Genomic DNA, 14667 nt, shown 5'->3' on the forward strand with positions numbered 1-14667 from the left:
TTCCCATTATGCAGATAAAACTGACACTGTGAAATGACTCAAGCATTCACCAGGGGGGTTGGTGTCTCCAATCTGGGAGACCCCATCGCGCCCTGTCCTCTTAAACTCTTGTGGTCAAACTAAAAGAGCTCAACACTTTTCCATCACAGAAGGGAACAAACAGAAGTGAAGAATGAGGGCAGATAGTGTCCCCAAAGAGACATGTTTATGTCCTAACCCCCGGTACCTGTGAATGTGACTCTATTTGGAGATAGAGTCTTTGTAGATGTAATCAAGTTAAGATGAGGTCATACTGGATTTGAGTGGGTCCTAATCTAATGACCGGTGTTCTTATATGAAGAGGAAATTTGGACACAGACACAGATACACAGGCAAGAATTCTATGAGAAGACAGAGGCAGAGATTAGAGTGATGCATCAACAAGCCGAGGAATGCCAAAGATTGCGGCAAACACCAGAAACTAGGAGAGAGGCAAGGAACAGATTATCTTTCAAAACTTCCAGAAAGAACCAACCTTGCCAACACCTGGATTCCAAACTTCCCAAGCCTCTAGAATTGTGAGATAATAAAGCTCTGTTGTTTTAAGCCACCCAGTCTGTGTAATTTGTTATAGTCGCTCCTGGAAACTAATACGGTGGTGCCACCCCTACTCCACCCCAATGTGAATAGTCTCACATTGATCTTACTTATCCCAACTTGGGGAACCCAGAATTTTAGTCTGAAAAGTCTGGGTTCTCAAAGAAGGTTCTTTGGTCACAGTCACAGGCTGGGTAAGAGGTAAACAGAAGTTCTCTGTGGCTTGAATCCAGGTCCCAGGTAACCAGAAGCAGAAGGTAACACATCATGAAATTATGGCAGATTCTTACTTGTACCTGGACACAGCGGAGAGAGGTGTGTATGTCTGTGGATGTGTACTCACAAAAATCCTCTGCTTCTTCACCCCGAGCTCCCCGCTTAAGGACGCTCTACAGTCCGACCTCTGCTATATGCACTTTATTGAAACAGATCCCTCAAGGACAGATGTGTTTTTATAATCAGGACATTGAAGGCTTGTCATCCTCACCGAAAACTTGGTGGCACTGGACAATGCTGCTCCCCTGGTCCCTGAGGCTCTTACGACCTCTACGTCATGGCCTAAGCCAACTTCATCATCTTCAACCTCTTGAACCACTTACTTTCTATCCTTCCCTTATCTCTTCTGAAAATGCAGATAATCTTTATGTTTTTTTCTTTGGCCCTTACTTCTTTTCTATTCCCTTTATCAGAGAATATGCTCACTCTCAAGGCAATAAGGCAAAGTGATCACAAGCTCAGGCTCTATAGTTAGGCTGTCTGGGTTTGACTCAAGCTCTGTTGCTTATTAACTGTGAGATCGGGCAACACATCTCAGACTTAGTTTCCTCATTTATTAAGTAGGGATAATAGTACTTACCACATAAGGGTGTCCTGAGGATTAAATGAAATAACACAGGTTAACTGCCTTTCCATTATTTATTATATATATATGAGTACTCAATTATTTATTATATATACGTATATATATATACACACATATGTATACTTGTTTATAATTACTTGGTTAAGAGTAAACTAAACATGTACATAATACAGACTTCTTATAAAGTGAAAAAAACTAATCTAATGTTGGATTTTACAAACATTGGATTAAGTATTTATTGATTCTGACCTTGTAGTTTTCATATTTTGGAGCCATACTAATACTAATTATTATTATATTTAGTCCTCAATATTTCTGTGGGCCCTTGAAAAAGTCCTTGCCAGAGGGCTTCCCTGTGCCTTCCCCAGGCCCCGGATGAAAAGGCCTGATCCTGATGTAATGAATAAATTCAAGACCTGATGTAAGGAACAAACTCAAGACCCCTACTCAAAGAGCACACTCTACCGTCTGTAGTGGTCTCTAAAACTAAAGAAGTCTTAAATTTATTCTTTCCCTCCAAACTAGCTCCTCTTAGGTAAATTACATAAGTTCGATGTCCCTGGTTGTTAATGAGGGTAACCTCTACCTCAAAGAACCAGTGAGAGGACACAATTAGCAAACAGTTGGTTAAGAAGAGCTTGTCCCTTCCCTGCTCCTCCTGGTGTCCACAAACAAGCAGGACAGCCAACCACAGTCACAGTTGTGTCCCTTCTCCCTCATGCTCCATATCCAGCTGGTCACAAGTCTCGTCAGTGTTGTCGTTCATGGTTTCCACTCACGCTGCCATTAACCTAGTTTGGGTCCTCAGTAACTCATTCCTCTACTAAAGGGATCCTGTTTCTAAGTCACCAGTATCTGTTCTCACCTTGATTCTTCTAAAGCCACGGATGGTATTATTTCCAGAAGAGAACTCCCCCCAGAGCTTCGCTTTTGCCCAACAGCGGAAAATCTGAGCTTCTTCTTGGGGTTTAGGGTCTCCAGGGCTGGCTGCTCCTTACTCTTCCAGCGTATCTCCTGCCACTCAACCTCTCTGCAGCTTCCAGAATACTTGGCGTCCCTGATATACCCTACTTTCATTTTAGATTCAATTTCCTTCCTGTTTCCTCTCCCACATCTATCTATTGAAATTCTACTCTTCTCAGAGAAGATATTCAGGAAGAGGAAATTTAAATGGCCAATTAGTCCATGAAAATATGCTCAATCTCACTAATCAGGCAACTGAAAACATAATGCGTGTTGCCCATAAGACTGTCAAAAAAGAAGATGGTGAAGGAGAAAGAAGAGAAGGAGGAGAAGGTGAAGAAGACGAAGGCAGCTAATGTCCAATGTCTGAAAGGCTATGGGGACACTATCACAATCTGCTGGAAGGACTGAGGATCTGAAAGCAATCGACAGGGGCAACTCAGTTTCAAAGTCGTGCCTATCCTTAGACCAGCAACTCCTCTTCTAATAACCTTTGTTACAGAAATAAGAGCAGCTGTATTAAAGATATATATACAAGGATGCTCACTGTCACACCAAACTACAAATGGAGATAAATGAAAACCTAGAAATGGAGATAAATCAATGACAAGGAATGTTTCCCAGAATTGTTTTTGACTCCTGTGGGTGCAGGATCTCTAACCCAAAGCCATATCTATCCACATATCCCAACCGCCCCATAGCCCGCTGAACCTGCCATACAAGACGCTGGGGCATAGCCCCCAGCCAGCCACTTATACACCCAGTCAAGAGCTGCCGATCAGACCCCTTCTCTCTACGCCTGTGTCACTGCCACTGTTCATACTCCAAACACCCACAGCAGGGAATTCACATTCCTGTCTCTCTAGTTGTACTCTGAGCTAGTCCACGGGAGAAGAAATATCTGTGGAGAAGTGACAAAGGGATGGGCAGGGGGCCTGGAGATGTGAAAAGCAGGGCCTGGGGAGCAGAGGAACTTTCTGCTGAGTCTCCTCCTTCTGCCTATCTCCTGGACTGGACTGGAGACCCAAGGTCAGTGGGGTTTTGCAGGGAACACCTGGGCTTCCCTTCTCTCTGCCAGTTGTCCCCTCTCTTGCACTGTGAGTGACACTGCAGTGTCGGCCTTAGTCTGATACCAATAAGCTCCGTGTGGCAAGACAACATTTGAGAGGGAGAATGTTTGAGTAAACTATAATAATGTGCATTATAGAATATCACATAGCTATTACAAAGGATGAGTTAAATCTATTTTGCATCTACCTAGAAGAATGTCCTAGATATATTTTAAGTGAAAATTGCAGATCACTAGAATATGTAGGACACAAACCTATTTTTGTATGAGCAAAGATAATAATAATAACGGTAGTCTTAGTAATTTTAGTAGCAATAATGACAATGCCGTGCTTACCAGATTCCAGACATTATCATAAGTGCCTTACATAAATTATTTAATCCTGACAATAAACCTATGAGGTATGTACTATCACCATGCCCATTTTACAGATGGGCAAAAACAAACAACCTGATGGCCAGAGAATTTGTTACTTGCTCAAGTCACACAGGTGTTAAGTGGTGGATCCTGGATTCAAAACCAGGAAACCTAATACTGGAGTCCACGTTCTTAAGTACCAAATATATAAGCCTGTTAAGTACCAGGATTTTATAGACATAGAAAATATATGGAGGCCACATTTCAACCTGTTACACTGACTACATCAGAAAGGGAAGTCAAGGGCTAGCCCCATGGCGTAGTGGTTAAGTGCGCATGCTCCGCTGCTGGTGGCCCAGGTTGGGATCCCCGGCGCGCACCAACGCACCACTTGTCAGGCCATGCTGTGGTGGCGTTCCACATAAAATGGAGGAAGGTTGGCACTGATGTTAGCTCAGGGCCAGTCTTCCTTAACAAAAAGAGGAGGATTGGCATGAATGTTAGCTCAGGGCTAATCTTCCTCACCAAAAAAAAAAAAAAAAAGAAAGGGAAGTCAATGATGGGAACAGTATTCCTACTCTTTATATAAGTCTGCGTCTTTTGAATTGTTGTACATATTACTACCACAATTAAAAGTAACACAGGTAATATAAATTTAATCAAGTAAACACACATTAAATGATTGCATATATAAATGATCAGATTGATCAGCTGATCCTATCTCCCCACCCTTAAATGTCTTCCTTCATCTCCCAACAGGTTGCACATTTGCCCACCAATAAATCTGATTTCCTCCTCTATGAGGTTCCTTGAACTGTGCAGCTGGTTCTGTTCTCACTTTAACCAGCTATCAGTGACTTCAACACGACTTCTAGACCAAACGGTTCCTCTTTCTGCCTGAATCTGTTTGCTCTCCTAGCTTGGTGAGCTCAGATGGACACTGCCTAGGGGAATCACTTTTATTTCTCCTCCTAAGTTCTTCACCCTTAGTTCTCCTTCCACAGATCCTGCTTTCTAGAAGGGGCCCATTCTGGCCCTTTCTAGCACCTCTAAAGCAGAAGGTACCCCAGGCACAACCTGTAACTCAGGGAGAGAGCTTACAAAGCTTCTAGCCTGAAACCCTTTACAAAGCAGCCCCACGGAACCTAAATAGGGTTTTCCCCTTAAGAGATGTATTTGGGAGGGAAGGTGGGTAGCAGGTCTATCTTGGTTACTGCATCCTGCATTATAGTTTGATTTCAAATCCCTAAGGTAGGGTAAGTGTCTGAGGTCCAGGGATGTGTTTTATTCTTCGGATTTCCCAGGAGAATAAACAGATACTCCGTGAATGGATGACTGAATGATGGATGTGGGTATAAGGGCAAACCGAGGATCACATCTTCAGCAAATAGCTACCTGACCTTGTCAAACGATGAATGTCACAGACATCCAAGTCTATAGTCTTCTCTTCTTCATGCGCTTTTCTTCCATGAACCTTTTGTTTCTTTTTCCTTATACATCCACTACCTTTTCCAATGTCCATCAACTTCTACTAAGCCAGAATTGGGGTGGGTTCAACCCCTTCTTTTGCATTCTGTCCTACATATACCCAGCTCAATCTTATTTATTTTATCTTTACTTAAAAATGGTTTACTTCATACACTTAAAACAATATATGATGCACATGGAAGGATACAGACAGTAAAATAATAATAATTTTAAAAATTAAACAAACTCCCACATACTAACCACCCAGCTGAAAAAACAGACCTGGACCTTGAGGGTATTATGTTCATCGAAATAAGCCAGACGCAGACAAACACGGAATGATTTCACTCATATGTGGAAGATAAACAAACACATGGATAAGGAGAACAGATTAGTGGTAACCAGAGGGGAAGGGCGTGGGGGAGGGCAAAAGGGGTAAAGGGGCACACATGTATGGTGACAGATAAAAACTAGACTATTGGCAGTGAATACGATGCAGTCTATACAGAAACTGATATATAATAACCTACACCTGAAATTTACACAATGTTATAACCCAATATGACCTCAATAAAATAATTAAATCAAAAAAACCCCAGACCATTACTAATATCTCTGAAGGGTCTCCTGTCGCCTTCAGGAATCAATCCCTCCCCCATTCCCATAAAAGTATGCACGACTCAAAACTGCTTTTTTAATTCCCTATCTCGATGTTACTACACTCCCTTCTTAATTCCTGAGTTTCCCTGGGGCTCTGTCTCTCTGTCTCTCTTTCTGTCTCTCTCACACATTTGCTCCTTTCTCTCACCAGCTAACCCCCAGGAGAACAGCATAATGGAGGACCACTAGTCCAGGAGTGAGAAGACAGGTTTCTTTTTAAAAAAAAATCCTGCTGCTGACTCTTACTAGCTGTTGATCAGCCTGCCTCAGAGGGTATTCTATCAAATGGACAACGTTCGAGACAGGACGTTCTTAACTCCGAGGGGCTGTCAGTACTAAGTCCTGGCGTGGGGTCCCTTTCTCTCCTGTCCTCTCCAGGCCCTCACCAACGCCACACTTTCCTCCCCAGGCCCAGAGGCAGGCCGCAAAGAGCATGTCGGTGACGTCAGAGGGGAGGGGAGGGGGCTGCGGCAGGGGGAGGCCAGCAGGGGGAGGAGAGGAGCCGAGCGAAAAGCTGGGGTCGGCAGAGAATGCTCCAGGCCCGCCGGTACGGAGGGCTGTGTGGGGTGGGGGTACACAGACCACCGGCCCCTCTTACACCCACACACACACACACACACACACCAGTCTCCAGGGGGCCAGTGCGAGTGGGCGAGGGATGTCAGTCCCCGAGGACGTGTTTGCAAAGATCAAAGGGCAGTAGGACAAGTGATGCTCAGTCACCAGCTACCTGTATGGCCCTGAGCAAGCCCTCCCTCCTCCCTGGGCTACAGCCTTCTCAGCCGATCAAGCTGCGGATTAGATGATGTTTCTCCAGGTCAGGCCTGTCCGTAACTCGACGACACAAAGCAAGCAAACATCAGACGTCAGACCCCGGCGAGGGGGAGCTATGCGGCAGGAGCGATGCAGGGCCCGAGCGCAGCGCACAATCACCAACGGGAACGCGGCCGCGAGCAGCGAGGGATTCGGTCCCAGGTCTGGGCACCCCCAGCCTCGCGGCGCCAGCTCCCGCAGGTCCGCCCGCGCCCCCTCGGCCTCAGGCACCGCCCTCCCCCAGACCCAGGCCGAGTCCACCGTCACCGCCCCTTCTCCGGCCTGCTGGGCACCGGGACAGGGCCACTCACCAGGTCGCCCGCACTTCCAGGGAGCAGCTGGAGGGGCAGGGCTGGGTGCAGGGAGGGACGCACAATCCGGCGGGGAAGGGGCTTCCCTGCAAGCAGCACCCCGCCGACCGAGCAGGGAGCGGGGAGGAGACTGAGCGGGAAGAGAGGAGGGGCTCCCGAGGAGTCTCCTCCTCCCCACTTCCTCCCGGGCGGGAGCCGAGCCCGAGGGGGCGGTGCTTGGGAGGGGACAGCGCTCCTTTGTGTCGCCGGTTCTGTGGGCTAGGCATTGCGGGCCCCCATCCTGGTAGTGTGCACGGCCGTTTCATTAAAGACGTAAACTTCTCTAACTATTCATTAATAAGGAAAAGGTTGAATAAACTATAGGACACATTCTATGTAATATTATTTGGTTCTTATGAAGAGCTTAGATCTCCATTCAGTCGGAGGAATGTATATGAAATATTGCTAACAGGAAAATAAAAATTGTAGAAATTGTTGAATATACTTTTATTTTTACAATAAAAGACAGCTCTATGTATATTTGTATTATGGTGGGACAAAGGAAGGATACATCTCTACTTGTTAATATTGTTTAACATGAGCAATACCGGAGGGCAACTTTTATATAGATCTGCGTTGTTTGCACTGTTATATGTTACTCTTGTAAATGAAAAATAAGGATATACTATATATTAAACAAACAACAGGTAGCTAAAATTTATTCTTCTGTGTCCATTTCAAAGCCTTTTTCTTTCCTCAAATCCTTTCTGTTAATCAGTTGACAGTTGCTCCTCCCTTCCGTAAGTTCCTACTGTGTGTGGTGACTTCATCTTGCTCAGGTTCTGCTTCCAGCATGTGATATGCAGGGTAGTATGGTGGTTACAAACCCAGACTGTCACCAGATGGCCTGCATTCAGACGTCAGTGCTACACTTTACCAGCTGAGTGACTCTGGGCAAGTCACTTAATTTCTCCCTGCCTCACTTTTATTACCTGTAAAATGGGGATGATAAAAATAGTACCTATATTACAGATTTATGGTAAGGTTCAAATTAGGAAAGTGAATACTTGTAAAGTTCTTAGATCAATGTCTGGCATAGAGTAAGACTGTATAAGTGCTTGTTAAAATAAATATTCAAGTAGTCCTAAGATTCAATACTTCATGTTTCAGGAAAATGTATACCTTTTAATCCTGACTAGGGTTTTGGGCCAAATCTAAGCCGTATTTCCTTTCCCCATCTCCCTTGAATCCCCTTTCCCCAAACTGACTCCTGCGAACAGCAATCAATAGGGGTACTTGGGTAGGTGAGCTCTGGGGCAGGGTTTACATAGAGGAAACGCTGGGAACAAAATCAAGAGATCTTGAATTCAAGATCCTGCCCCTTCAAGGACCACCTGAAGGGCTGTGAGCATGTCCTTTATCTTCCCCAAGGTTCAAGGTTCTCAGCTAAACAAGGAGGGCTGGTGACTTGCTTGCTAAGCCCCTTTTGGGTCTGAAATGCCATGACGAATAGCACTGCAAGGTAAAACCTCAAAATTTCATGAAAAATTTTAAAACTCAAAACAAAAATGCATGCATGGCGTACATAAAGATAAATAATGAAAGCACACGAATATACGCGAGAAGAATTACAATCTAATTTACCTCTAAGGATGGGGGCATGAGACTTGATGGGGAAAAAGGTTTTAACCGTCAGGTTTTGTTTCTTAGAAAGGAAGAGAGAAGCACAGACGGAGAGAGAGAGACAGAGCTGACGCAAAGCTGATAAAATGTCAGCATCTGATAAATCTGTTATATTATTTTCTGTACGTATCTATCTTGGAAAGATTTCATTATGAAAAATATTTTAAAAAGGGCAGGAATGTATAAGACTCTTGACGGTTAGGTTAACGGAGAAGAAATGCAGCACGAAATAAACAACAGCCACAGGGGTAGAAAAAAGCAAAACCAGAAACAGAGATGCAGAAACCACAGGGAATCCTCTTTGAAAAACATCTGCCTCCTTTGGCCCGAGCGATCTCAGGCCCAAAACCCGACCACTTGCTTAGCCCCGCAGGCGCCTCCTCCCCGGCGCTCCGAGGGACCCTGGCCCGCTGCCTCTCCCACCTACCCGGGCCGCAGCGGACTCGGTAAGTGCGCCAGAACCCGCTCAGTTTCCAGAAACCATGTTCGGACAAGACTCACCCGTTGTCCAGCAATTTCCACACCAGGCTACTTCGGAGGGGTAGGGACTCCTCTGCAGAGATGCGACAAGGAGAAGGGGCAGGCTGCCTGGGGATCTGAAAATTGGTGGAGGCGATGGTGGGAGGCGTGTGGGGGCAGACGGGCTGAGATGCAGAGCAGCGCGAGGATGGGCCCGACCCAGGAGCTGATTGGCGGTCGCGACGGTGGGGGCGGAGCTTGGCCGGCCGCCCCCGGACCGCAGAGGCCGGGCTTTGTGTCTTTCTGCGCGAAGATGTTGTCTCTCGCTAAGGATGGAGACCCTGGTGCCCGCCCCGGGAGTGCGGCAGGGCAATTTGAAAAAAAATAAATCTGTGAGACTATTTACCAACAAGGGAGTGGTTGATAAATAATGATAGATCTTTATATAAAATAATACACGGTTATTTCTAAGGATGAGTTAAAGCTGTATATATTTGCCAGGAGGTAGACTATATATTTATATTTTTATTTTTAATAAACATTTAACGTGGCAGTAAAATGGAAAGTCTGACTGCATTTTTGTACGAAAAATTAAAAAAATATTTTTAGATACTAATATAAACACAAATTATATGGAAGATATACATCAAACTATTAGAGTCAGTTACTTCAAACAGCAAATAGATTTTTTCTTCGTATACCTCATTAACATTTCAATAGTAGTATGTATTATTTTGTGATAAAAAATAGATACATTTAATCAACTGAAAATACATAAAATATCCTTGCTATAACACCTGGTAGTGACCCCTCTATGAATATGATTTCATATATGAATATGATTCCTAGTCCTGATTTTTTTCCTAGTCCTGATTCATTTTAATCAAGTAAGAGTGGGATCCAACACTTGAGATTTGAGCCAGGACCTGGCTTTATGCCTGACCAGGTCCTGCCTTGAATTGGTGTCTGCTCATCTAGCTTGGTGAGCTCAACTTGAGAACCTGGGGGAAAAGCACTTGTCCCTTGTTATGTCGGGCCCCAAAGGCCTGCAAGATTTTCGTGGCTTCTGGACGTTCTCCTGTTTCCTCACCACCCTGGCCCCTATTGGCCAGGTACCAGAGGAGAAGGTGTCCCCAGACCAAACTGTCCTCAGGAAGAGGCTATTATAAAGCTTTCTCCCCACCACAAAACAAGTGTCCAGGCTGCCCTTCCACGGGAATGTGGATTCAGTGGTAAAGAGGATGGAGTACCACATCTGCTGTTACTTCAGGGTTTCATCACACTGCCCAACTCAAGGAAGCATAAGTCAAGAACTGTGTTTTATTCTTCTTTAGATTCTTCACTTCATGTGGCCATTAATGGTTGTCCCATAATGTCCACTTAATGGGTAAATGGACAAGACAAATGAATGTGGGTAAGGAAGGCAATCCTACGATCACCCCTCAACAAAGCAAACAGATTGATATAAAAAACTGATCAAATTACATATTTCCTGCACTGTAAGTTTTCTCCTTGTCTTCATGCTATTTCCTTTCAATTTTCTCCCTTAAGTCTTTTGTTTTCTTTATCTCCCAAAATTTCAGCTGGTTCTATCCTCTGTTTCTGTTTCAGACTCTATATTACCAGCTCAATTTTAAATACTTTCTTATTTTTACTTCCCCTAGAGTTTCTTTTTTTCTTTCCAGTTTCTGCCCTGAGTAATGGAGACTGCCAGGAAATCCTGAAAGCACTGAAATAACTTTTGAGATATTAAGTTCTGTAAATACTCAGAACATAGGAATGAATGAACAATTTTTAAAAATCCATACCAAAATAAAATATTATGCGGTTCTTAAAAAGGATGAGATCATCATACCTTGAGGAATGCTCTCAATATGTATTTTCAGTGAAAAATTGATGATCCTACTTTTGTATGTTTATGTTTATCTGAGCACAGGAAAATTAAGGACATATTTGGCTACCGCAGGAAGTGGGGAGGGTTGACCAGTAACTTTTTTCTTTAGAAATTTTGTATTTTTAAAATGTTACAAAAATCATTTTGAAATAAAAACTAGGACTATTCAGCAAATCCACTCTTAGAAATAGAAATCCCAATAGAAATGCATATACATGTCACCAAAAGACATGTAGTAGAACATTCAAAGCACCACCATCCATGACAGTCTAAAACTGGAAGCTACTTACGTGCTTCCTCCCTGCTACTCAAAAGCTACCCTCCCTGCTTTCTCATCTCTAGTGCCACCCTGGCACTATCTTCTATTAAAAGTCTTAAAAATGTTATTTTCAGACCAACAAATACTAAGAATTTATTATCAACAGATGTGCTTTAAAGGAAATTCTAAAGAATGTATCTCAAGAAGAAATAAAATAATCTTAGATAAATAATCTGAGATGTAAGACAAAATGGTGAGAGACTTCCACTTCTGGCCTTAAGAGAACACATTGTTTGAAACAACCCTCCCACTGAAAACTGCAACAAAAGCTGGACAAAATACAGGAAATAATGGAAGACTCTGAAGAGCAAACAACACAAGCGGGTTTGAGGAGCTACAATCCCGAGGGAAGGAAAACTCAGGACATGAGCTCCACATTCACTATGACCTTTTCCTTTGGGGCATTTTCCAGTTCACAATGCAGAGTAACTAAGGCCAAGCAGAGAGTGTCAGTCTTACTGGTTCCAGATTACCAAATCAACTGGAACTCAAAGGGCACAATTGCACACAACAAGAAATCTCAGAGAAGTGAATCTAAAATCTATGTACAAGTTCCCCTTAAGTCACTATAGCTGAGTTCTAAGCTACACATGCGCAGGGACAGACCCCCAAAAAACTTGCAGAAAATAGCGGCTAACATGCTAAGACAATGGAGCAGTCATTTCGGTAGCCGTACTGTACTGGGAATAAAGCCCTGGAGGTCAAGCCCCAACAAAGTAGATGATTCTTATCAAAACACTCTGCTTTCAGTCGAGACACAAGAAAACCTACGGCATATAAACAAGAATGACATTTTAGGAATAAGGACTATGCTCCTGGAGAAAGGAAAAACTTGAAATAAACCACTTCTAAGAAAGCTTAAAACTAACTTTTGATAGTATGAAAGTAATCTGCTGCTCCTTTATCTCTGCCCCACCCCAAAAAATCTTCTTTAAGAAACAATAACAACAACCAGAACCTTTAAAATTTTTCACTCATGATGTCCTGCATCTAATGAAAAATTTAGAGGGAGGCTAAAAATCAGGATAAACTGCTCAGAACTCAAGATAAACAACAAATAACAGATACAGACTCCCAGGTGATTCAGACATTTGAGTTCCTAGACAAGGACTGATTTCAAAATAACTGTGATTTATATGCTCAAAAATAACAGAAACAAGACTGGAGAATTTCAGTATAGAATTACAACAGAAAAGAGTAAAATGTAAATTTTAGAAATAAAAAATAATCACTGAAACCAGGAATTCAACACTTGGCTTTAATAACATATTAGACAGAAAGGACCAGAAAATAGATGAAATATGACAAAGGTCATTGCAAAGTATCCGAAAATAACACAGAGGGAAAAAAGATGATGCCCAATGGGATGAAATGATATAGAAGGGGCAAAATAGAATTATGAGACATAGTAAAAAGTTATGACATGTGTAATCAGAGTCTCAGAAGAGGAGGAGAAAGAGAATGAAAAGAGTTAATATGTTAATAATTAATGACTTAAAGGTCCCTGAAAGAGATGAAAAACATCAAAACTCAGGTTGAAAGAACTCTACATTCCCCAAGCAGAACAAATACAAAGAAAACTACACTCAGACATGTCATCGTCAAACTGCTAAAAACCAAATTCAGAGAGAAAATCTGAAAATCAGCCAGAGATAAAGAATATTTTCCATTCCAATAAACAATAATACAGTTAGCTTCTCAAAAGAAATGATAGAAACCAGAGCACAATGGAATTGTCAAAAAAAAAAAAAAGAAGAAGAAGAAGAAGATAAAATCCGCCAACTCAGAGTCTATGCACAACAAAAATATCCTTCAAACATGAAGGCATAATAAAGACAATTTTAGATAAACAAAACTTGAGAGAATTTGTTGCCAATAACAGTGTAAGAACTACAAAAAGGAGTTCTTCAGGTAAGGAAAATTATCCCAGATAAAAGCACAGAACTGTAGGAAGGAATAGAGAATACTGAAAAGAGTAAATACATGGGCAAATATAAGTTAATATTGACTGTTTAAATAAAAAAAATAATGTCTTGTGGGACAAAAAAGCATATAAAGAATAAAATATACAATAACAATAGCATACTGCAAGATGGGGATTAATGAAGATAAACTGTTTTAAAGTTATTGCATTGTTTGAGCCTTACCCTTACCCTGATATTAAAGTCAGACAAAGAGACTACAAGAAAAGAATATTATAGGCCAACATCCCAGATGAACACAGATGCAAAGGTCCTCAACAAAACATTACCAAACTGAATTCATCTATGCATTAAAAGGATCATACACCATGATCAAGTGGGATTTATTCCAGTAATGCAAGTATGGCTCAACATCTGCAAATCAATAAATGTGCTACACCGTGTTAACAAAATGAAGGGTAAAAATCACATGATCATCTCAGTAGATTCAGGAAAAACATTTGACAAAATACAACATCCTTTCATGACAAAAACTCTCAACAAATTGGGTATAGAAGGAATATACCTCCACATAATAAAGGCCATATATATCAAGCCCATAGTTAACATCACACTCAAAGGTGAAAAGCTGAAAGTTTTTCTTCTAAGATCAGGGACAAGACAAGCGGTCTCACTCTCACTACTTTTTTTCAACATGGTACTAGCCAGAGCAATTAGGCAAGAAAAAGAAATAAAAGGCATCCAAAATGATAAGGAAAAAGTTAAAATGTTTCTGTTTGCAGATGACATGATCTTATATATAAAAAACCCTAAAGATTCCCCAAAAAAACAGAGCTAATAAATTCTATATGGTTGCCGGATACAAAATCGACATACAAAAATCAGTTGTGTTTCTATATACTAATAACAAAGTATCTGAAAAGAAATTAAGAAAAGAATCCCATTTACAATAGCATCAAAAACAGTAAAATATTCAAGAACCAATTTAACCAAGGAAGTGAAAGATCTGTAACTGAAAACTGTAAAACACTGATGAAAGAAATTGAAGACACAAATAAATGGAAAGACATCCTGTGTTCATGGACTGGAAAAATTAATAATGTTAAAATGCCCATACTACCCAAAGCTATCTACAGAGTCAATGCAATGCCTATCAAAATTCCAATGGCATTTTCCACAGAAATAGAAAAAACAATCTTAAAATTCATATGACCCACAAAATACCTCAAATAGCCAAAGCAATGTCCAGCCAGAAAAATAAAATTTGAGGCATCACAGTGCCTGAATTCAAACTATACTACAAAGCTATAGTAATCAAAATAGCATGGTACTT

At 41.9% G+C, this 14667-nt stretch overlaps 1 protein-coding gene across 4 annotated transcripts in view; it reads right to left on the reverse strand.

The window, feature by feature from the left end:
• Positions 1–14667, reverse strand: part of TCAF1 (TRPM8 channel associated factor 1) — a 48881-nt gene that overhangs the window by 27194 nt on the left and 7020 nt on the right. For 2 of the 4 annotated variants that reach the window (XM_087432085.1, XM_087432103.1), the window contains exon 2: positions 9242–9540. The exons of 1 other annotated variant lie outside the window; for it this stretch is intronic. The gene's annotated coding sequence lies outside the window, so the exon portion shown is untranslated. Of the gene's footprint in view, positions 1–7078; positions 7215–9241; positions 9541–14667 lie in introns of those variants that run through there. One more of the 4 variants, XM_087432096.1, reaches the window with a different exon arrangement.

This window comes from Ceratotherium simum, chromosome 1, assembly GCF_057802395.1.
Source record: "Ceratotherium simum simum isolate JZ-2026a chromosome 1, ASM5780239v1, whole genome shotgun sequence".
Lineage (NCBI taxonomy): Eukaryota > Metazoa > Chordata > Mammalia > Perissodactyla > Rhinocerotidae > Ceratotherium > Ceratotherium simum.